The sequence below is a fragment of the Trachypithecus francoisi genome, unplaced genomic scaffold (assembly GCF_009764315.1).
Source record: "Trachypithecus francoisi isolate TF-2019V2 unplaced genomic scaffold, Tfra_2.0 Lachesis_group19, whole genome shotgun sequence".
In the NCBI taxonomy this organism is placed as follows: Eukaryota; Metazoa; Chordata; class Mammalia; order Primates; family Cercopithecidae; genus Trachypithecus; species Trachypithecus francoisi.
In genome coordinates, this window is record NW_022681464.1 from 40,969,885 (window position 1) to 40,993,768 (window position 23,884).

The window sequence follows — 23,884 nt, forward strand, 5'->3', positions numbered from 1 at the left end:
ACGGTGAGACCCCATTTCTACTAAAAATACAAAAAGTTAGCTGGGCGTGGTGGTGGGCGCCTGTAGTCCCAGCTACTTGGGAGGTTGAGGCAGGAGAATGGTGTGAACCCAGGAGGCGGAGGTTGCACTGAGCCGAGATCATGCCACTGCACTCCAGCCTGGGCAACAGAGTGAGACTCCATCTCAAAAAAAAAAAAAAAAAAAAAAGCAACAATTAATATCTGGAAACATTATTTTATCACAATGCTGTGAGATCATCGCTATTTTATTCTCATTTCAGAGCTCAGCTTGTCTGAAATCCCTCTCTGATCTTCTGTTTCTAAATATTATGAGCTACTTGCCGTATCAAGCAGCATGAATAACTCCTAATTCATTGGAAATCTTCTATGAAAACTTTTACTCAGGCAGCAGTAAATCTAATGGCAAGGTTCTTTAGGAAAGGACAAAAAGGAAAGAAAATATGCTTTTAAACTAGGAATTATCTGAATAATGAATGATGCTTTACCCTAACATGATACTATTGTTAAGATGTCCTCATGGAATTCCCCATTCACACAGAAATGCATGGTTACTACATGGAGCCCTTTTTCCTTGCCAACCAAATTCTGATTTTGCTCAGGGCAACAATGCCCAGCTACATACATCCTCTTTCCCAGCCTCTCTTAAATCTGGTCATGGTCACTCGACACTGTCCTGGATAACCGAAGGGAAAAGCACCATAAGGACAAATGCTTTTCTTTCCTGTTAAAAGGGCGAAGATGGCCGGGCGCGGTGGCTCAAGCCTGTAATCCCAGCACTTTGGGAGGCCGAGACGGGCGGATCACGAGGTCAGGAGATCAAGACCATCCTGGCTAACACGGTGAAACCCCGTCTCTACTAAAAAATACAAAAAAGTAGCCGGGCGAGGTGGCGGGCGCCTGTAGTCCCAGCTACTTGGGAGGCTGAGGCAGGAGAATGGCGTAAACCCGGGAGGCGGAGCTTGCAGTGAGCTGAGATCCGGCCACTGCACTCCAGCCCAGGCGACAGAGCGAGACTCCATCTCAAAAAAAAAAAAAAAAAAAAAAAAAAAGAAAACACTCAAATTGCATATGGATTTTAGACATATTGTCAGGTAAAGATGATGTAAGAGATCAAGGCAAAAATCAAGAAATAAAAGAGATTGTACTTATCTCTAGAAAATGAAAAAGGGAACTGTCTTTTCTTATTCCCAAATGATCCAAACTGGCGACTCTGGGTGATGTAAATGAAAACGCTTATTATTATACCTAAAATGGGTGACAGACTGAGAACATCATCCTCCTTCTAAGAATGTACTTTCCTCTCAGAACTGGAATTTTATTTGGTATGCACATGCCCATGGCACAGTGAGAATGCTGACCCTGAAGCAAATTAAGATGATCTATTCGTTTAAATATATAGATGACTTACGGATTGATGTTGGTCAGCATCAAAAATAAATAAATAAATAAATAAGAACCAGGAGCATTACTATCTTTATTTCAATACTAATTTCTCACTGCTGAAACAGTACTCGGTTCAACCTGATTCATTTAGCAAGTTTTTTTTTTTTTAATAATAGAGAAATGACATTAGCGTTGGGTGATAATATCCACTAGAAGATGTACAAACACTGCTTCTTTGAAAAGGGAAATAGATTTAAATGTCACAGATAACAGGCAAGTTAAGATTTTATTTTTTCTTATTTTTAACACAAAATTAATTACTGAGGGTTATCCATTCAATTAAAGAGATACTGCAGGTTTATTAGATGCCGATGTTCCCTTTGCTAGCGATATGGTGGCAAACCAAAGAGAAGGCCCTGCCAACGGGGAGCTCTAACTTCTCATGCCAAAGATGGAATAAGCCATCAGACAAGAAGCATGACAGCAAGTCAGAGTGATGGTGCTAGGCAGATACATCAAGTGGGGTAGGGAAGAGAAAGTAAGTGGGGATGTCGGGAGATCTTTAAGAGGGCGAGGCAGGGAACAAGTGCTGATATTTGAACAGAATCCTACTTGAAGTGAGAACATGGGACACGCTGGGACAACTGCCAGAAGGCCTGGGCGAGGGGAAGGGTGGCGGGAGATGAGACCGTGTGGGCCAGAGTCTCTTATTTATTCTGGGTTGGCTAGGAGACACTGGCAAGCACTGCGTAGAGAGGGGATCGGTGAGAACACACCTGCCGCGCTGCTCGGTGAGCAGTTTACTTCTCTGGGCACCTCGTAAAGGGCCTGCTGAGTGCTCTGCATCGTAGCTGGGACTGGAGTCAGCCCTTCAGAGCCCACACAGGCAGCATCCACACCTATTTCCAGTCGGGGCTAGGTGAACCCCATGGCGAGTTCGTGTCCATGAAGAAGAGAAGTCTGAGGACTGAACTCTGGGAACACCAAGGTGTAGAGATCAGAAAGAAAGAGTGAGCAAGGCAGCTGAGAGCGAGGAACCCAGCTAGTAGAGGAAGAGCCAGGAGGAAGCCGCGTAGAAGGCGCGCAGACCAGGCGAGGGTTGAACCTACACCCGGCCTCCGGGTTTGGCAACATGCCGGGCTGCCAGGCCTGCGGCAAGAATGTTTTCAGTGAAAAGGTGTGAGCAAGCCTGATGGAGGTTCACGGGAAAGTGGAAGAGGAAAAAGGGAGAAGCTATAGTTTAAACAACTTCTTAAGTTTTTATATAAAAGGTTGTATAAAATGGTTATTAAAAAGTGGGTTTATGCCCTAAATGGTATTTCTATTATTGTTTTTGTTTGAGTGATGATGAGAATATTTCAGTACAGGGAAAATGTGATAATGTAGGGAGGGGTTTAAATGTGGGAAAAAGCCCTGAGTGAGGACAGGGTGACAGGCCAGTATCCCGGTGAGGACGGGTTGTAGGACGATCAGGGACTGTTAGCAGTCCCAGTCCGGACGAAGGCAAAACCTGTGTGCATATGATGGGGCGCTAGTGGGCTCCATGGCAGGAGGAAGACAAATTTCACCGCTGACAGCTTTTATGTTCTCGGTGAAACAGGCAGTAAGCTCGACAGCTAAGCTTGAGAATGGGGCAAGGGAGCAAGGTATGAAATGTGAACTGAAAATCAATGAAGCAACTGTTCAATTATGCACACATTCCCATTTCAAATAATTAAGCTTTTACTATCTTTATTTTGAACTGGAAATGTTTAGGTTAGTATCTTGGTTTTTTCCATGCCACCCCCCAGGAAATTTATATTATAGTTTGCTAAGAAGATTTAATGAAATAATTACCCTTGAACATTGGAGAATGCAACTAATAAGCATTATCTTTCAAACTAAAATTATAGGTTAATCATACCTACTCTCCTCCTAATGAAATTAGGGAAAATAAATATCCATCGTGCTATAATGATTAGTGTCTCAAATAGAAGAAGGAAATAGTATAACCAAACACCATGTTTGCTTGTACCTGGGTTTCAGAACATCACATTTCATAATACATAAATAAAATAGAACAATAATTTTGTGAAATGAAAATGCAACAAAAGAATTTCAAAAGATTCCTAAAAATGCCAATTTTATACTTACTTGACAATCTAGAAAAAAATCCTTAAAGTACCACGATGGCAATATTAGTAGAGAAAGACAATCTAACCATCTGCCTGACATAGGGATACGTTTAGAAATGTGGTAGAGTCCTGAAAGAGATGAATCGATACAATAATACTACTTATCTTCCACTCAGAAACAAGCATACAGTAAGAAAAGAATGCAAACGTCAAAAGTCTCTTTCACAGATCTGACAGAGCTTCAGGGCAGGTAGGGCAAAAAGAAAAACATGTTGTACTGGCCTTTGCTTATTATTTTAAAATGAGACAGAAGACCACTTCCTTAATAAAGAACTGGCAAATATTTTCCTAACAAAATACGGTAAAATGCATTTATCATATGTTGAGTTTTAATTAAGAGACAATAATACAGTGGGTAATTGGCTAATTAAAAAAGGATCCCAGAAAAAGATGACCTCATGTTTAAATACAAGTACAGTATCAGGGAGATCAGAGGTTTGATGGAAAATGGAATGATTTGATCTGTAGCCTCTGATGGAAGCATCTGAGATCTGGCTGTATACTGGTGTGAGCCATTGTAAGGATTAGGAACAAGAAAGTGAAGAAGGTACACATATAGTTTTCACTAATATATGGAAAAAATGACAGTAAAGAGGAAGGGAAAATTGTAGATTCAATTTCAGATATCTCCCCGTTCAAACATGTCACATTAGTTTTTTTTTTTTTTTTTGAGGCGGAGTCTCGCTCTGTCGCCCGGACTGGAGTGCAGTGGCAGGATCTCAGCTCACTGCAAGCTCCGCCTCCCAGGTTTACGCCATTCTCCTGCCTCAGCCTCCCGAGTAGCTGGGACTACAGGCGCCCGCCACCTCGCCTGGCTAGTTTTTGTATTTTTAGTAGAGACGGGGTTTCACCGTGTTAGCCAGGATGGTCTTGATCTCCTGACCTCGTGATCCGCCCGTCTCGGCCTCCCAAAGTGCTGGGATTACAGGCTTGAGCCACCGCGCCCGGCCACATTAGTATTTTAGAGTATTTATACCATAACCACTTAAATACAACAAAACTAAGTTCTTTTTATACTATAGAATAGGCCTTTGTAAAATGTTGGATTGTTTTATTACTCAGTTTTTAACCTTTCAAAAATCAGAAGAATGACCTTTTTGTTGATCTACAGAAGAGATAAAATTGTGAGAGGTCCACATAGATAATGTAGAAGCATAGGATTTATTTTTTCTTTTTTTGAGACTTGTCGACTGGTATCAATTAGGCTAGACTGCAGTGCTGCAATCATGGTTCACTGCAGCATCGACTTCGTTGGCTCAAATGATCCTTCTCTCTCAGCCTCCTGAGTAGCTGGGACCACAGTTGCACACCACCATGCCCAGCTAATTTTTCCATGTTTATTTTGTAGTGAAGGGGGTCAAGCTATGTTGCCTAGGATAGTCTTGAACTCCTGGGTTCGAGTGCTTCTCCCACTTCAGCCTCCAAGAGTGCTGGGATTATAGGCATGAGCCACCATCCCCAACCATGAAACACAGAATTTTAAGAGTAGAAAAAATGTTAAGAGTTATTGGCATATACACAAAAAATGTTTTACATATAAATAAACTAAATTGTATGAAGCCTACCCTTAACTAACAGACTTACTGTGAGGAACTAAAGAGCTAAATGGCACCTAAAAGGATTTAATATGAATACTATTTCACTAGATAGCCCTGTTCCATTTTTTTCATTATTTTTAAGAAATAAATAAGACAGTGATTAAAATATATTTATCTTTTAAACTTTACCATTATAAAAATTGTTTCTCAAAGAAATTATAAAGAACTAAGAGGACTCTTTAACTTTCTTTTACCCTAAACCTCCTTTAGCCTTTTATGAGAAATCAGCCTTTTAAAAAACCACCTAATTTGGTACTTGGTTTATGTAATTGAATTATTCCCATTTGACTTAAGTAAAAATGATGCAAAACTGTCCCCCTTCTCTCTTTCTCTCTCTCATTCACTCACTCATTCTCTGTCTCTTCCCTTTCCTCGACATTGCCTTAAGTAAAGTGACACTTAAACTCAAGCCAAAGGGATGATAACTTGTGTACTCCTCAGTCCTAGAATTGTTCTTATTCACGTAAAGGGAGATAAGAGACAGGTCAAAAGCTATAAGCATATCAAAGTAGCTTATGAATTGGTTATGAGCATCCCCAGCCTTTGAACTGTTTTTCCCCTCTTTTTACTAAAAGAAAAATTTAGTACATTCTAGTTTCATTGATGGTGTCACATACAATTTTCTGACTAAAAAAAGTCAAGCTGACTAGTTGCTGATAGAAATGTCACATATGTTCTCATAACCAAACAAGTATAAATATGAAAGTTACCTATGAGAGTGAAACATACTCCCAAATGGAGTGACTATACCGTTTTTCCAACAACCTGAAAAGCACATCTAAAGCGGAAATTTTGGTGTCCATAATCCCTTCTCAAACTAGCCTAACGGGGCCACATTAAAAGTTCTCATGATCAGTAAGCTTTTGGGCATTCTTAACAGAAAATGTTATGAGTTGTTTGAGAACACACACACACACACACACACACACACAATTACACAATGTATAATTCTAATTACATTTCTCTCCATGGCTTCTGCGTGAAATCTCTCTCTACAATTAATGACATTTCATTATTGACATTTAGAAACTTGGCAGAATTGCCAAGTTTCCAAATGGAAGGAAAATCCTCCACCTGATGGCTGTAACAGATGCTTCGATAATGTAAAAGGAGCAAATTGCCTTCCCTCCAACTCCCCTGTACCAGTCTATTCACTGGTGGCTTCAAATTTGTCTAGACTGTACAACTGAGAGAGAACAAGCCCTCACTGAGTCTAAGTGTTAGTGCTGCCCCCAAGGGAGCTCCTTGCAAGGAGATGTAAGAAACCAGACTTCCTACCTGCTGCCTGGTCAAATCAGCAAATAAAAATGTTCGCTTGCACTGTGGGTATAAAGGCACTCCATTCAGAGAAGGAGAGAAAGCTCCCATGATACAGTCTAACCCTTCAAATTCTAACTTTCCACTGCTTGAGTGAGTGCCTCAGCGCCAGGGACCACATGGAGTGCCATCCCATTACAGACTACAGCAGCACCAGGCTCCACGAGGTCAGAGGCCACAGCCACAGCAGGACCAGGAGAGCCTGGGAGTCTGCTAGAAGAAAACGGATCCCCTTACTGGCATACAGAACTGGAAGGGACTTAAAAGATTGAAGCTTCCAGCTTCCACAAAATCAGAATTCCAGTGGCAAGCTTGTGAATCATTTATGTGTTTCCCATTCAGGCTGTGAACCACTGACCTAGTCCACCCGCTTATTTTTGTAAATAAAGGTTTATATGGTCACATAATTTGTGACAACTCACAAGTCACATTATGGTATTTGGGACAAAAATTCAAGGTTTCTAACTTGCAGATCTGCACTTTTTTGACTCTGCTATGCTATACAATAAGCACCTGCTACAATTATTTTTTTAATTTTAATATATAATATATATTAAATATTATATATATTTAGATAGAGTTTTCACTCTTGTTGCCCAGGCTGGAGTACAGTGGCACGATCTTGACTCACTGCAACCTCTGCCTCCCACATTCAAGCAATTCTCCTATCTCAGCCTCTCAAGTAGCTGGGATTACAGGCACGTGCCACTATGCAGGGCTAATTTTTTGTATTTTTAGTAGAGACGGGGTTTCACTATGTTGGCCAGGCAAGTCTCAAACTCCTGACCTCAGGTGATCCACCCACCTCAACCTCCCAAAGTGCTGGAATTACAGGCCTGAGCCACCGCACCCAGCCTAATTGTAAAATATTTGATTGACAAAGATAATACATATTCAAGATGTATAACATGGTGATTTGATAAACATATACATTGTGTGATGGTTACCACAACCAAATTAACACATTACCACCCATGTCATATATAATATTTCCGGAATATTGTAACTGAAAGTTTGTACATTTGGCCAACATTTCTCCATTTCCTTTACGCCTCAGCCTCTGGTAACCACCATTCTGCTCTCCACTTCTATTAATTAGACATTTTTAGATTTCATATAGGTAGGATCATACAGTATTTGTTTTTATGTGCATGGCTTATTTCACTCAGCATAAAACACTCCAGTTTATCCATGATATTGCAAATGACATGATCTCCTTCATTTTATGGATGAAAAATATTTCATTGTATGTACAGTACCATATTTTCTTTATCCATTCATCCATTGATGAGCAATTAGGTAGTTTCCCTATCTTGGCTATTGTGAATAATGCCGCAATGAACACAGGTATCTCTTGGAGACACTTATTTCATTTCATTTGGATACATACCCAAAAGAGGAATTGCTGAATCTCACGGTAGTTCTATTTATAATTTTTAAAGGAACCTCAATATTTTTTTCCATAACAGCTGTACCAATTTATATTCCCATTAACAGTGTGCAAGGGTTCTCTGTTTTCTCCACATCCTGGGAAATTATTATCTTTTCTCTTTTTGAATAAAATCATCCTAACAGGTGTTAGGTGATATCTCACTGTAGTTTTGATTTGCATTTCTCTGACCATTAGTGGTGCTGGGCAACTTTTCATAGAGCTATGGCCCTGCTGTCCATCTGTACGGCTTCTTCAGAAGAAAAAAATGTCTATTCAGGTCCTTTGCCCATTTTATATTATTTAATCAGGTTTTTTCTTTTTTTTTTTTTTTCTGTTTTTTTTTTGTTTTTTGCTTTGAGTTAGATGAACTTGTTATATATACGGAGATTAACCCTTTATCAGATGTCGGGTTTGTATCTATTTTCTCCCATTCCGTAGGTTGTTTCTTCATTCTGTTGACTGTTTCCTTTGCTGTGCAGAAGCTTTATAATTTGACGTAGTCTTCGTTTATTTTTGCTTTTGTTGTCATATTTAAAAACTCACTATCAAAACCAATGTCTTGATAAAGCTTTTCCTTATGTTCTCTTCTAGGAGGTTTATGGTTTCAGATCTTAGATTTAAGTCTTTAATCCATTTCAAGTTAATTTTTGTATATGGTGTAAGACAAGGGTCCAATTTCATTCTTCTGCATGTGAATATCTAGTTTTCCCAGAACCACTTATTAAAGAGATTTCCTTTCCCTATTATATATTCTTGGTGCCTTTGTCAAAGATTAGTTGACCATATACATGAGTTTATTTCTGGGCTTTCTTCTGTTTCATTGGTCTATGTGCCTCTTTTTATGCTACTAGCATACTATTTTGATTACCATAGCTTTGTACTATAGTTTGAAATCAGGGAATGTAATGTCTCCAGCTTTGTTCTTCTTTCTTACAACTGCTTAAGCTACTTGGGGTCTTTTTCAGCTCCATGAGACAGTTATTTCTATTTCTGTGAAAAATGCTATTGGAATTTTGATAGGGATTGCACCGAATCTGTAAACTGCTTTTAGTAGTATGAATTTTAACATTAAGCGTTCCAGTCCATGAATATGGGATATCTTTCCATTTATTTTTGTCTTCTACAATTTATTTCAATGTATTAAAAGTTTTCAGCATGCAGATATTTCACATCCTTGGTTAAATTTATTCCTAAGCATTTTATTCTTTTTGATGCTATTGTAAATGGAATTTGGATACCTCATTGTTAGTGGATAGAAACCCAACTGACTTTTGTATATTGATTTTGTATCCTGCAACTTTACTGAATTTATTTATTAATTCTAAGAGTTTCTTTGTAGAATCTTTAGGGTTTTTGACATGGTTTGGCTCTGTGTCCCCACCCAAATCTCATCTCGAATTGCAATCCTCATGTGTCGAGGGAGGGAGGTGACTGGATCATGAGGGTGGTTTCCCTATGCTGTTCTCGTGATAGTGAGTGAGTTCTCACGAGATCTGGTGGTTTTGTAAATGACAATTTGCACTGCACTTTCACTCTTCTCTCTCCTGCCACCTTGTGAAGAAGGTGCCTGCTTCCCCCTCTGCCATGATTGTAAGTTTCCTGAGACCTCCCTAGCCATGCAAAACTATGAGTCAATTAAACCCCTTCCTTTATAAATTACCCAGTTTCAGAGAAGTTCTTTATAGCAGTGTGAAAACAGACTAATACAGTTTTCTATATACACAAAAGGTTATGCTATCAGCAAACAGAGACAATTTAACTTGTTCGTTTCCAATGTGAATGCCTTTTATTTCTTTTTCTTCTCTAATTGCTATGGCTTGGACTTCCAATACTATGTTGAATAGATGTGAGCTAAAGTAGACACCCGTGTCTTGTTTCTGATTTTCTATCTGGATGATCTATCCACTGTTGAGAGTGGGATACTGAAGTCCAATGCTATTAGTGTATTGCTATTTCTGTATTCGTATCTCTTGATATATGCTTTACATAATAATCAAAATTTTTATATTTTTATATACACAAACTTCTTATCGCAACTATTCCTAGCTTTAAAAGGTAGTAAGGATAGCCACGCACATCAAGACAGTCAAATATCTGAAGTGAATAGAATGGAGTTCTACCACATATACAAATTCAAATATATATGGAAAAGGGGGAAAGAAAGGTACTCTAGTAGCTACAAGTACGGGTGATCCTACCATGGTACTCAAAAATGGAATCCAGGTATGAGCATGAGATAGGAGTCAGAGACTACTACGCTTCTCCTCAGTCTCAATATGTTCCTCCAATGTGAACAGTTTTCTGAATGTGCAAACGACCTGGTATTTAAAAGTGCAGTGTGATTATCATATAGCGTGACCCTCAATTCACACCAGTGACTTCACCTAACGCTCAACAATGCCAACTGTACAGTTCAATGATGGAGGTAATCCACTCTGGTGGGCTCCCTGTGACACACTTTTCAGTAACTGTGATTAAACATGATTTTTTGCATTACTCACTGAATTTAGACCCTAATCCTAGAATAATATGTGACTCCACTGTGTGAAAGTATTTTCCCTGGCTATCTGGCATTACAATTTGGTTAGAGGGATTACACAAAAGATTCCTCTCCTTTTCTAATGACTTCCATTACAAAATAGGTCCATTGACATGAAAAGAAGAACGACGACTTCAAAGAAAATTACGGAAAATGTTCTTGTCAATCTAAAAAACATAAACTGCTCATGAAAGTATAAAAACTTCTATAACCATATTTCTTTTACTCTGTTTTACAATTCCTTAGAACAATAAAAGCTTTTAATATTCAAGAAAAGAGTCAAGTAAAATAGCAACAAGGAGAATGTGGGTTAGTCAAAGAGAATAATGCCTTGGAGAAGAGGGTTGGTAATGCAGGAAAAAAAAGGGCTATGTGGTCACCAGCTGCATCCTCCTCTACATGACTTTCAGCTCATTGGTGTTTACAGAAATAACACTACATACAGAAAATTTTTGTGAAGCACTAAATGCAAGTAAAATTGGGAGTATTCTAAAGAATGCTATAAAGTGGGTGAGATGTAGCAGAAGACTGAACTGCCAGAAATCTAGAGGGTCACTTCAAACATAGTAGGGCAAGGCTACTGACTGCTTAAAGAAGGTCTGACTTTGTATCTACAACACCTAGGATGTGAAGCTCCTAAATATGCCATCCTGTGAGTGGGCCATGGAAGAAAAGATCTATGGTTCTCATGGCTGGATGGACAGGTGCACAGAGCTGTTATCCCAAAGACTTGGATAAAGTATTCTGCCATCCCCTCTAATGATGGTAAACTTATGTGCTGAAGTGAAACTTACTGTTTTGCTAAGGAAAACAAATTCTAATTTTTACTTTCTGACTTGAAATGAATACCACAGCATAAATGAAAAGTAACATAAAAGCCAAAGGCTCTTAGTTCTTAAATATGCTGAAAAATTTTCAGTTCTCTAAGTCTGTCATTTAGTGCTCATTGAATTTTAGGTTTGTGTATATTTGCAACTTCTTGATTCTTGGTTGCTTAAAATGCAGAGTGAAATGAAAAAATTCGTAAGCTTTACACAGCTCTTTCAGAATGCAAATACATAATGTTTACATTAGAAAATACTTGATTCTATGTTCATTTCTAGGAGTCATTTAAGGATACCTTTACTTGTAAAATAAAGCTATGACGTATTTTTAAGTCTTTCTAATACCATGAAAGACAAAAAAAAAAATGAAAGATTTTCCAAGATGCTAGTATCACTAAGCTTGTCCTTAAAGCAACACAGAGAGCTGCCCTTGTCCACTTCTCATTCTCCTTGACCCCCAATTTTGAAAGAATTGCTATAAATAAGAAAAAGCATCTTTAAGAGGAGGAATTTTAATCTCTTAACACTAAATACAAGTGCATGCAGTAGCCAAAACAGCCAGACATTGACTTCTCTGTGAATCTCTTCACTACGGCACTACCATGCCGTAGTGAAGAGTGAGTGAAGAGTGAAGAGTGAGTGTTCACAGGACTCTCTCTCCTCCTGGCGCCTTTCTAATCATGGCCACCAGTGTAGAACTATGTCCCACAGGACTTTGCAAACCCTAGTACAGCAGTTAGTACGTTCGAGACACCAAAAAAATCTCTATTCAATTACCACAACAACACTGAGATGATAAAACCCTTCTTCATGTAATATTTTCAGGCAGTCAGTCGATTGCTCAACTGCTCAAGGTTTCCATTAACCAGGTATTGTAGGGTGATGTAGGGCAGGGATAGCGATACATAACCATTGCATCCAGTTCCCTTCCCCTGCCATGGAAGGCATTATTGTCTTCTGAAAGGGTTAAAACTCTCTGAGAAAAAGCCTGAAAGGTCCCTGTGTGAACTCAGGATCTTCACTCAACGTCCATATGCTGACTTGCATAAATCTATAGCCAGATGAGAGTCATAAATTGGGATAGGGTGAGAATTTGGCAAGCCTTACTGTCAAACCACTGAGTTATTTCATCCATTTTAGAAGGGACGGGCTATTGTGCCTGTTTTAAAGGTCTGTAAATTTGCACAGAGCTGTGCGTTATTAATACAATCTACGATGGTCTGTACATGTGATGACAGAAACTGCTGTGCCACACTGCATCTCACCTGTGAACAAAGTCATCAAGCTACAATGAGAAAATAATCTGCAGAATTGTTCTGGGCTAGCCACTAGGCATCCAACGACTAAGTTTTAGAACCGAGTAAATGGAATCTGCCCTCACACCTCCAGAAGGTAGAGACACAGGATAAGCACTTCAACAAGGAGCATTTAAAACAGACAATATCATTATGACTGTAAGTACATTTTGAAATGTACTATTTTTCCTTGATAAGTCTATCACGTAGATCTGTAATTAGGGACTTTGAAAATAGCTACCTTTTTTAAAACACAATATGCTATAATTGTCTATTAAGTCAACGAGTACTTAGGGACTCTTAAAACTGCTGATTACTTGCTTGCTGTAATTTGGAAGAACAAGTACTAAAGATTCCTTCTGAAATTCTCTTTAAAATAGAATGAAGTTGAAAATGTGCTATTACCTGGTTGGGCTAACAATATTTTTTCCTCGGAATGACATCCATCCATCATCATATTAATTGCTTCACATCTGGCCAAAAAATTGCATTAACTTTTATTTTATAATCTAAGTGAATTTCCATCTCTGAATAAAATTTTTCTAATTCCACAGAGTTTCAATGCTCACAAAAGATGGCATTATTAATCATTCATTGCTTAGTGTAGATTAAGAATTTTATCTCAGTTATCAGGATAAACAATGTACCAGCCATATGGTGTATTTACAAGTCCTTCTGTTGTATTTATATATATGTGGTACATTAAACGAAACTGGATAAAAATGAACTATACTTTTTATCAAGTTATATGCTATTATGCTTGTTTATGTTTAACCATTAAATAAATTAGCAATGTTCTCAAGGTCATAAATATAAATTATAAAGGCTATATATATTATATTGTAGTTTGTATTATTACTCTATTAATATACACTTTAACTTCATAATGATGGATAATTTAATTTACTTTGAATGAAGCATTATAATTACTTCCAAATACAAATCAAACAGAAGCTAAAGAAAGAACAATGACACAATTATTTAGACATGGAAGCTATCTAAGAAATCTCATTTTTCTGCCTATCAGCTTCCTATTTTGGAAGATTTCCTTTGTCATTTAGGGAGGGTTATTCTTGGCCTGTGTCTCTCCTACTAGGCTTGACTAGACCAATTCCATAGCTACTACTCAAGAACTCACTCACTCCATTAAGGTCGCAAGCAAGAGTCCAAGGCGGTCTGTAGAGATGCACGTTGACTTTGCATTAAGTGACTAACCAACACATATAGAGAGATGAATATATAGACAAATGTTTTTTGGAAGTCAGACCATGGAAAACACTGAGAGATACAACATTCACTGTCCTTCCATTCATGAAGCTTACAGTTTCATGAGAACTAATGACAACTGAGATGATTACATATGTGTTTTGCACTGTGGAGAAAAGGAAGTGGTCAAATGAAAAATAATAGTGGTTGCTGTTCTTTAGATAATATGGACCCTGGAGGCCTTTCTAAGAAGGGACCATTCAAGATATATTCTAAAGGGTGAGAAAGAGCCATCCAGTAGAAGAGCAGATAGACCATTCCGAACAGAGAAGACAGCATACATATATATATATATACACAAAGGCCTTGGGGTGGAAAGAGTTTGTGTTCACCAACTGAGAGAAAGGAATAAACATAGTGAATGAGAGGCTAAAGGAAGACAAGGAGGCAAGAGGTGTGTATGTGCACACTCCTCTCTTCTTGCACATCCCCCTCTGTTTTCATTGAGCTCTCGTTCATGCTGGCATTGGAGTGGGCATCTATTTATAAATAGATGGCCTCAAAACAAGCCTGGGGAAATACTAAAGGACAGCTGTACATCTCTAGAAAGAGATCCCAGTTGGCTACTTCCACATGGTAGAAGGTCAGTGGCCAAGTTAATGAGCCCAAGGCTATACTTCCATTGCAGCACAGCCTGTGTGGTACATGGAGGGGACCCAGAAGTTCTTACGTGCTTCAGTAAGGAAGCACAGGGTCTCTAAAAGGGCTGGCAGATAAGCAGAAATATGGTGTCAAGATATCAAAGCCACATCAAGAGTGACTTGGGGACTAGAGCAAACAGCTAGGATCACACTCCTTGGAGGAAGGATCTTGAGCAAGGCCCAGCAGGGATGTCCTTATGAAAAGGTAAGGCTCCGTCTTCTCCCTGGGATGAATGTGCCCTGTGAGCTGCTGCTGATCAGAAATGATGTGAAGTCACTGCAGGTGGCCCAGGTATGAGGCTATGCTGTCATGTTATCTCTTCTGGGGCTTTTCCGCCCTCTTCCCCTCATGCTTCATGCAACATTGCTGATGTTGCAAGACAGAGGACACCGTCCTTGCTGAAAGCCCAATCTTAGCACTTTCATAGGCCTGGCCCCAGGTTAGGAACCTCTCACTGGCTGGGTTACCCACTTTCCTGTTCAGAGAGGGGATAACCGGAGGGAGACGCATCTGATTATAAAAGTACATATTGCAGGGTTTAGGCAAGTAAGAATACATTCTGACCAGGACCAGAGACCCGACTCTGGCTCTCACAAGCTGTGTGAATCATTTTGTTGCCTCACCTCTGGATGAGAGGTTTGGATCAGACAAGCTCCTAGGATTCCATCAGTTTTATATTCCACACCCTTATCTTTAGTGACTAGGATAAGAGAAGATGAATTGAAACATCTCTCCTGCATCTATTTATTTTTATACCCAAGCTGAGCGAGCAGCTTTGTTCTTCCTAAGTTGGAGATGCCAGGTTTTCCCGTCATAAACAAGAGCCCAGCCTAGTCTGACGCAATGGTCCCTGCACGAGAGGCTCCAGGGCATGCCACATGGGTCTCCCTGAAGGGCCAGCACCACCAGGCTGCTCCATACCCCATCAGCCCTTGTCATGGCACGTCAGTTTTTGTCATTTCATAACAAACGCTTTATATGTACCCTGGTGAGAAAAGTCTATTAGTTACCAAGTGGTGCATCCAAATCTCCATTTAATTAAAAAATGAGTATTTTGTCTCAAGCTATATCTATCTTATTAGAAGCACTGGGACCTGTCACATTTTTATTTTGTTGTTTTTATTCCTACTTTAAAACAACTACAAACTATTTCTACGTAATCAAATATTTTATTCTGCATTGTTGAGCTCTGATTTCTGAAAGAGTGTTTAAAACAAGGGTTGAAGGGGCAGGGAGGGTGAAGTAAGTACAGCCATTCCCATCCACAGCGTGGAGAGGCGTGCAGTCCTGGGGGGGCTGCCCTGCTGGTGGACTGGCACATTCCACTCTGGAGCCTTCACCAAGTGTTTCCTGACATGAGCTTAGCACCTGCAAGAGCTGCAGAGATTCCACAGAGTGAGGAGCAATGGTGGAAATACAAGACCCCACGCTAGGATCTCCTGGTCTAAAAGACAAGCGGGCGTTCATTCCCCTACTCAGAGGCGACCTTTTGTGTTGCAAGTCAGCACTGTTCAGAGGTGTTCCAGACTGTGAGATGGAGAGCCAACCGCAGCAGAAGGTCCCTCCGCCATGGAACAGGGTGCAGGGGATGAGAACATAAACAAAGAGCACACACTACCAGGTCAGCCTGGGAGAACTACCATTAAGAAAAATAAAAGTGGATGGGAGCTAGAGATTAGCAGGGTTACTGTTTGTGGGTGGCCTGGTCAGAGACGGCATCTCTGGGAGGTGACACTTGAACAAAGCCCTGAAGACATGTGGTGGTAGCAAGCTCCAAGCCGAGGGAACAGCAGCTGCGAAGTGGAAGTGTGGCAGGTGTGCTACAGGCCCCGCACAAGGCCAGCGTGGCAGGCGCTGAGTGAGGAAGACAGAGACCAGGCTGGGGAAGGCCTCACGTGAAGATAAGCACTTTGCAACAAATTATGTGAGAGAGGGAAAAGCCACTGGGAGGTTCTGAGTCAAGAAAAATGTAACTGTGATATGACAGAAGGGAGGATAAATCACTGTGGGATGATGAGGATGAAGGGGCAATTCATTTCCCCAAGAACACCAAACAAAGTTTTGGAGAGGAAGTGACACTTGCATGCAAAGAACTTTATCTGTGCTGCTCTAACACTAGGAAGGACTGGCACTGGGCACAAGGGGCACAGACCCCACCCAGCAGAAGAGAAGGTGTTAGTGTAGACTATGACTAGAGGTAGGAGGAGGCCCGAAGACCGTTCTGTGGCCTAAATCAGAAGTAAAAGAACGGGGACTCTAGTAGAAGGCTCAGGTGAAGACTGGTTATGTCCATTTGGTTTGATGACTAGAAAGTTATGGCCGGGCGGAGTGGCTCAAGCCTGTAATCCCAGCACTTTGGGAGGCCGAGGCGGGCGGATCACAAGGTCAGGAGATCGAGACCATCCTGGCTAACATGGTGAAACCCCATCTCTACTAAAAATACAAAAAAAATCAGCCTGGCGTGGTGGCAGATGCCTGTAGTCCCAGCTACTCGGGAGGCTGAGGCAGGAGAATGGCATGATCCTGGGAGGCAGAGCTTGCAGTGAGCTGAGCTTGTGCCACTGCACTCCAGCCTGGGTGACAGAACTAGACTCCGTCTCAAAAAAAAAAAAAAAAAAAAGTTCCATAACAATTCAGTGAGGATAATTTTACTTCACTCGTGATATATTTAAAATGTATTCAGCTTTTTCTTTTTTGTTTTGTTATTTTTTAAGAACAGCAAACAGTCCTCAGTTGAATTCCACTTTGAGCGCCTGCTTATCTTCTGTGTGACTCAATAATTCTGAATGTTGTGAACTGTCCTAAATGTTATTCAATCCACTCTGCAATCAGCAACCCCTTTATGGATGGTACGATTATCACAAGTATCTAGGGAAAAACCATGCTGGTTGTATACGTTTTAGGAAACAAGTCAACTCCTAATTTTCTGGATCAATGAAGAGCATCAGCAGCATGGGACACAGATGTGCCTGTGCTTCTCACCCCAGCCCCGCCATGTCCTTAGGTTCCCTGTGAGCCAGACAGCTTGGAAGCAGCCAGAGCTGTGTTTAACCTCACAGGCCTGCAAGTGCCAGAGGTCATAGAAGTCATCCAAATGCACAGAGTTGGCCGGGGGCAGTGGCTCATGCCTGTAATCCCAACACTTTGGGAGGCCAAGTTGGGTGGATCATTTGAGGTCAGGAGTTCAAGACCAGCCTGGCCAACATGGTGAAACTTAGTCTCACTAAAAACACAAAAATTAGCCGGGCATGGTGGTGGGATCCGTAATCCCAGTTATCTGAGAGGATGAGGCAGGAGAATCACTTGAATTTGGGAGGCGGAGATTGCAGTGAGCTGAGATCGCACCATTACATTCCAGCCTGGGTGACAAAAGTAAAAATCCATCTCAAAAAAAAAAAAAAAAAAAAAAAAAAAAGACACGGAGTTAGAGCAGAATGGAAATATACATCCAGTCTTCCTAACTCCAGAGTCTATCATCTAGCTTCTCAAACTTGGTTAATTTCCAAAGCAGGAAAAACTGGACATCCCATTGTCCAATGGAGTAGGTAATCTATGTGTGAATAATAAACAATACAGTAAAAGAAACAAACTCCATTTAAAGAAAGTTTACATCAAGTGTGCCTGGGATTACAGTTTCCAAGTGATGTGACTTAAAAGATACAAAATGTGACCCAGTTAGAGGACCAGAGCAGGCATGGTTTTTAGGTTCTGATATTTTCATATTGTTTAAGGACATTCCAGAAATGCAAAGCATGATAGAAAGGTCTTGACAATTCAACAATGCTAAGACATCAATATTTAGTTTCAATTCTAACTGTAGGAAAAGCCCACCATGAGGGACTCTATGTCAAATAAAGCAGACAAATTGTGTCCTCATGGATGAGAAAAGGAGAGTTTAATCTGGCAGCAGGGTACAAGGGCAAACTGCAGGTGATCATCCGTAGTTAGGAACAGCAGCTAAGAGGAAGCTGTCATCACCTGGTCATACAAGTTGGACTCTTCTCAGTTGAATGGGAACATTTTTCATTCTCAAGAGGCTTTTCCCAGTTAACTGTTCAAGAACTTACACTGGGCCTTAGGGCTTGAATATTATGGTCTTGGCTCAAATTTACTGCACAAGCATTTCTGCAGAAGCTGGGATCTATGGTGCGCACTCTATCTTGGCTCAATGTCTGCAATGAGATTAAATGGCACTAGATAAATAGAAACAAACTAAAGAGACTATCACTTGTTTAGAAAGATCTAAAATTTTAATAAGTTCTAATAAAATGTGTATGGAGAACCAACAAGTTCTAGTGTTGCCTACACTTGTGCCATTTTCACCTCTAGAGGGGCTGCCACTAACTAGTCCAGGCCTGGTGTGCTCATGTGAGCCCGGCTCAACAGTGCCCCGAGGTTCCTTCCTGGACTTACCCCACTGAATTCTACTCACTGTGTAAAACAGTAGTAATCTAGATTTCGTTTTTACTCATCCATGCACAGTTGTGTGATTTTACTGTTTCATACATTTGTAAACCACAGCCCCTTCAGACACAAATTGGAAGCTCACTGAAAAAAATACATATAATTCATATATATATATATATATATATATATATGAAAGCCAAGAGAGAATATACCTGTGTGTATGCATTTTTATTCCTCTGTTTCCAAGGTTTCCATTACAATAACAACTACCAATTTGTTGAAAACAGGGAAAATATTCATAAAGAAAAACAGATGAGAATAATAGATTTAAAAACCCTCTACCTCATATTTTCTTTTGGTCATTCTTTTTTCATATAATATCACTGGTAGGCAACCTACTACGATATCTTTTGTAAAAATCCACTAAAGTAAATCAATACAATAAAGTTCAAGACAGACTCCACCTCTATAAAATATAGTGTAGATTCCATGATCTCTAAGGTCGTTTTCCCAAGCCCTCAACTTTTAGTAGTCTTTGCTGTACTTGACCAATAAAGTTGTCATATATAAGTACCTAACACAATTGTTGAGTCACACAAATACAACAAAAATAAAATAGAAGAGTTCAAAAAAATCCAAAAGTTAAAATATCTTAAAATACCTCTAAAATATCTGGAAATTAATGTTGGCCAGCTGACTTTAATCATATGTGATAAAATACTGCGTGTGGTCGTATAGATATACTTACAAAACTCTATTTTGATCTGATTTTAAAAGATACTGGACATTATAGTGAGAAAAGTTTAGTCTGAATTATACGAGTAAATAAGATTAACCTATTGACTCAACTGGCATTCAGAATAAAAGATGATTGGATGTGATTGTTTGTACACATATCATAGATAAAATACAGGGTAAAAAGGTGGTACACATGATTCCTCTGTAGAGCAGGTGCCCTGCAGCCTCCATGCCACACAGGCATTTGACAACAACTGAGCGGTGTGATTTTCCTGTAAGAAAAGCAAAGATATGGAGGAAAGCTATAGAAAGGTGACATATTGTCTTCAGATTCTTAGAAGGCTGGTGTTCAAGCTGCTGTGAGTAAATGTGTGATGTAAATGAAGGGTTTTGAGAGGAAAATGGTGGAGGATAGGTGAGTAATGCATTGACTATGAAGGGCTTTGTGTGCATGCAAAGGAGTCTCAGGCTGATAGGATACTCCACGCCAAAGAAGAGTTTTAATAACACAGAAAACGAGGTGAGTTTGGGGTTTTATACAGACTATTCCAGGAAAGAAGAGAGAAAAGACATTTTTTCATGTGCCTGTTGGCTGTATGAATGTCTTCTTTTGAGAAATGTCTGTTCATATCCTTTGCCCACTTTTTGATGAAAAAATGCTCATCATCACTCGCCATCAGAGAAATGCAAATCAAAACCACAATGAGATACCATCTCACACCAGTTAGAATGGCAATCATTAAAAAGTCAGGAAACAACAGGTGCTGGAGGGGATGTGGTGAAATAGGAACACTTTTACACTGTTGGTGGGATTGTAAACTAGTTCAACCATTATGGAAAACAGTATGGCAATTCCTCAAGGATCTAGAACTAGATGTACCATATGACCCAGCCATCCCACTACTGGATATATACCCAAAGGATTATAAATCATGCTGCTATAAAGACACATGCACACGTATGTTTATTGCGGCACTATTCACAATAGCAAAGACTTGGAATCAACCCAAATGTCCATCTGTGACAGACTGGATTAAGAAAATGTGGCACATATACACCATGGAATACTATGCAGCCATCAAAAAGGATGAGTTTGCGTCCTTTGTAGGGACATGGATGCAGCTGGAAACCATCATTCTTAGCAAACTATCACAAGAACAGAAAACCAAACACCGCATGTTCTCACTCATAGGTGGGAACTGAACAATGACATCACTTGGACTCGGGAAGGGGAACATCACACATCGGGGCCTACCATGGGGAGGGGGGAGCGGGGAGGGATTGCATTGGAGTTATACCTGATATAAATGACGAATTGATGGGTGCTGACGAGTTGATGGGTGCAGCACACCAACATGGCACAAGTATACATATGTAACAAACCTGCACGTTATGCACATGTACCCTAGAACTTAAAGTATAATAAAAAAAAAAAAAGACAATCATAACGTCACTGCAACAGTCAATGACAGCCCCTCAAATGTTGTTTTGTTAGAGTGCCTAGAGCAACCATTTGTTTCTCCTTCCCAGTGGAAAAAGAATTCAATGATAAATAAATAAATAAGTAACATAATCGGTTTTGGAGTAGGGGTGTGTTTGTATATGGGTGTGCATGTGTGTGTGTGTATGTATTTTTGCTTTCAAAATAGGGGCAGGGATGACACATATTGAACCAGATCACAAGCATGTCTTAAAGTATAGGTATTTCAAAATCAATAAAACATAATTATGGTGCAGATATAAATAATTAAAACCGTAAGATTAAGCAAACAACCTATAACAAGCTATATTAATCTTGATTAATCTAAACAAACAAGTTTATAACAAGAAAGTCAAACACAGCGAAAACAGAAAATCACAACCAACCAAAGACAACCAATTACAAGTTATCTTTCCCCCAAATTCTAGCAAATCTAATTACCTGCCTGTGAATACACAAAATACTCATCTTGTAATACTGCCAACAACACATGGAAGTCAAACTTCTTAAGAAAAATTGAATTAAAGTATTTGGAAAACCCTAATCACATTAATTTTTGCTCAATTTCAAATCTGGAACTCTTAGTAACTCCCACTTAATAACTTACATAAGAATGAAAATCTAGAGAATGCCAAATTATTTCCTGAGAGAAGTTAGTATTAATTGAGCACATACTATGGAGTAGGCAGTTTTTGAATTCTATCCATTCATTTATTTCATTTAATAATTATAAATTCATGAGGTAGAAATTAATATTATCTTTATTTTATAGATGAGGAAACTGAGGCATAGAGAGGCACCCACTAAGCAAGCTTTAAACTGAGATTCAAAGCCCAGCATTCTGATTCCACTTTTCTCATTTTTAACCACTAGTCTATACTGCTCTAGAACCTGCATTTTTAGATTTATCCTAGGCTCATCAGGAGAACCTGTGCAACTCACTAGCAGACTACAGGCCCCATTCTGAGAAGCATCTGTAACTATGATGACACCTCAAAATAATACAATAGCATTGAGAAGATGCATTGGGGTCAAAGCATTGGGGGTCAAAGACAGATTCTGGAGAATTAAGAAAGAGAACCAGCAGGACACCTGGTGACTGTTTATATGTGTGGATTGAGGAAGGGGCCAAGAGGGAGCAGAGTCTGGAATGGCAACTTTGGAAGCAAACAGAAACTATAGTAGAAAAAGCAAGTTTTTGGCTTGGGATGGAGGTTGGGTTTGATGCATAGACTCTGGGATGCTTCTGAGACATTCAGGTAGAAAATCCAGCTGGGTAGAGTGACAAAAGGAGCAGACAATGCTTGGAGTGGAGTGAGGAGAGCTGTCCCTGTACCTGCAATGCTGGTCCATGCCTACCCCAGAGGAAGTCGTTCACACATGAGAAAGTTACTGGCTGAGGGATGGATGTACAAGGGGTGTATTGGGGGGTTCACATAAAGTGAGAACCATCTCCGTGACATGCTGGGGTGTGAAACCAGGGAGGATAAAAAGCAAGACCGAAGGAAACCACAAAGCACAAATGCTGGCGCCCTTCCCTACTTGGAGTCCCCCACATGGTGCTGAGCATGGTACCCTTCATTCTACAGTCTTGGGGTACTTGTCCTATCTGTGCCAATACACTGTCGGCTCCAGAAAGGCCTTCGTCTCTTTCATTTTGTAGTTTTTGAAGAATCTAGCACAATGTAGAACTCTTTGTCCAATTATTTAGTCAGGGATTCTTCTCATTTTTACAAGAAGTCCTTTGAGGCCTAAGGTTCAAGCATCATTAAGCTGGCTGTGTGTAAGATATCCTCATTAATAGAAAAGCATTCTAGCTTAATCCTAAGAAACCAACGGGAGGGAAAGAGAAGCAGTGAGGGAACAAAACAAACATGAGAATGGAGAACACTTGCACTTGTGTCTGGAACCGGTTATTAGTCATGTCAGCCTAATCAGATCAGAGGACTCCTTCAGACAAAAAACATAAGGTATTTTGGGTTGAGGCTCATTAAAATTTAGAGTGGTTAATTTCCTTCTTAAGTTTAAGTAGCTAGAAAGTCAGAAATAATAAAGATGTGAGTAAAGTAGAGGATTTTAAATTTTTTTATAAGGAAAAAAATCTGAAAATTGTTGGAAGTTAAAATATTTTAATTTTCCAAAAGACTTCATGTAGTCTGTTCTATAAAATAAAGATCAGATGTTTAAAAAAAAAAAGACAAACTTGTTAAAACCAATGACCAAAATTAGATGGATTTAGATATGCTAGCTCAGTTTTCCAAACTCAAATGTAGAAAATAAAGATTCCCTTGGAAAACACTATCAAAATAATTTTTTAATGATTATCACTTTTCTTTTTTTTTTTTTTTTTTTTGAGACGGAGTCTCGTTCTGTCTCCCAGGCTGGAGTGCAGTGGCCGGATGTCAGCTCACTGCAAGCTCCGCCTCCCGGGTTTACACCATTCTCCTGCCTCAGCCTCCCGAGTAGCTGGGACTACAGGCGCCTGCCACCTCGCCCGGCTAGTTTTTTGTATTTTTTAGTAGAGACGGGGTTTCACCATGTTAGCCGGGCTGGTCTCGATCTCCTGACCTCGTGATCCGCCCGTCTCGGCCGCCCAAAGTGCTGGGATTACAAGCTTGAGCCACCGTGCCCGGCCGATTATCACTTTTCATTAATATAACGCATGCCCTTTGAGGCTTAATTGGAAATAATTGGCTTTCAGTGTAGCTGTAGTGATGATGAATTCGCCTATGTGATATTTAGCTTTCAGATGCCTATAATGGCATGAAT

General features: G+C 39.8%; 1 protein-coding gene across 3 annotated transcripts in view; it reads right to left on the reverse strand.

Moving 5' to 3' along the window:
• The window catches only part of L3MBTL4 (L3MBTL histone methyl-lysine binding protein 4), a 431,550-nt gene that overhangs the window by 179,484 nt on the left and 228,182 nt on the right, over nucleotides 1-23,884 (reverse strand). The window lies entirely within an intron of this gene.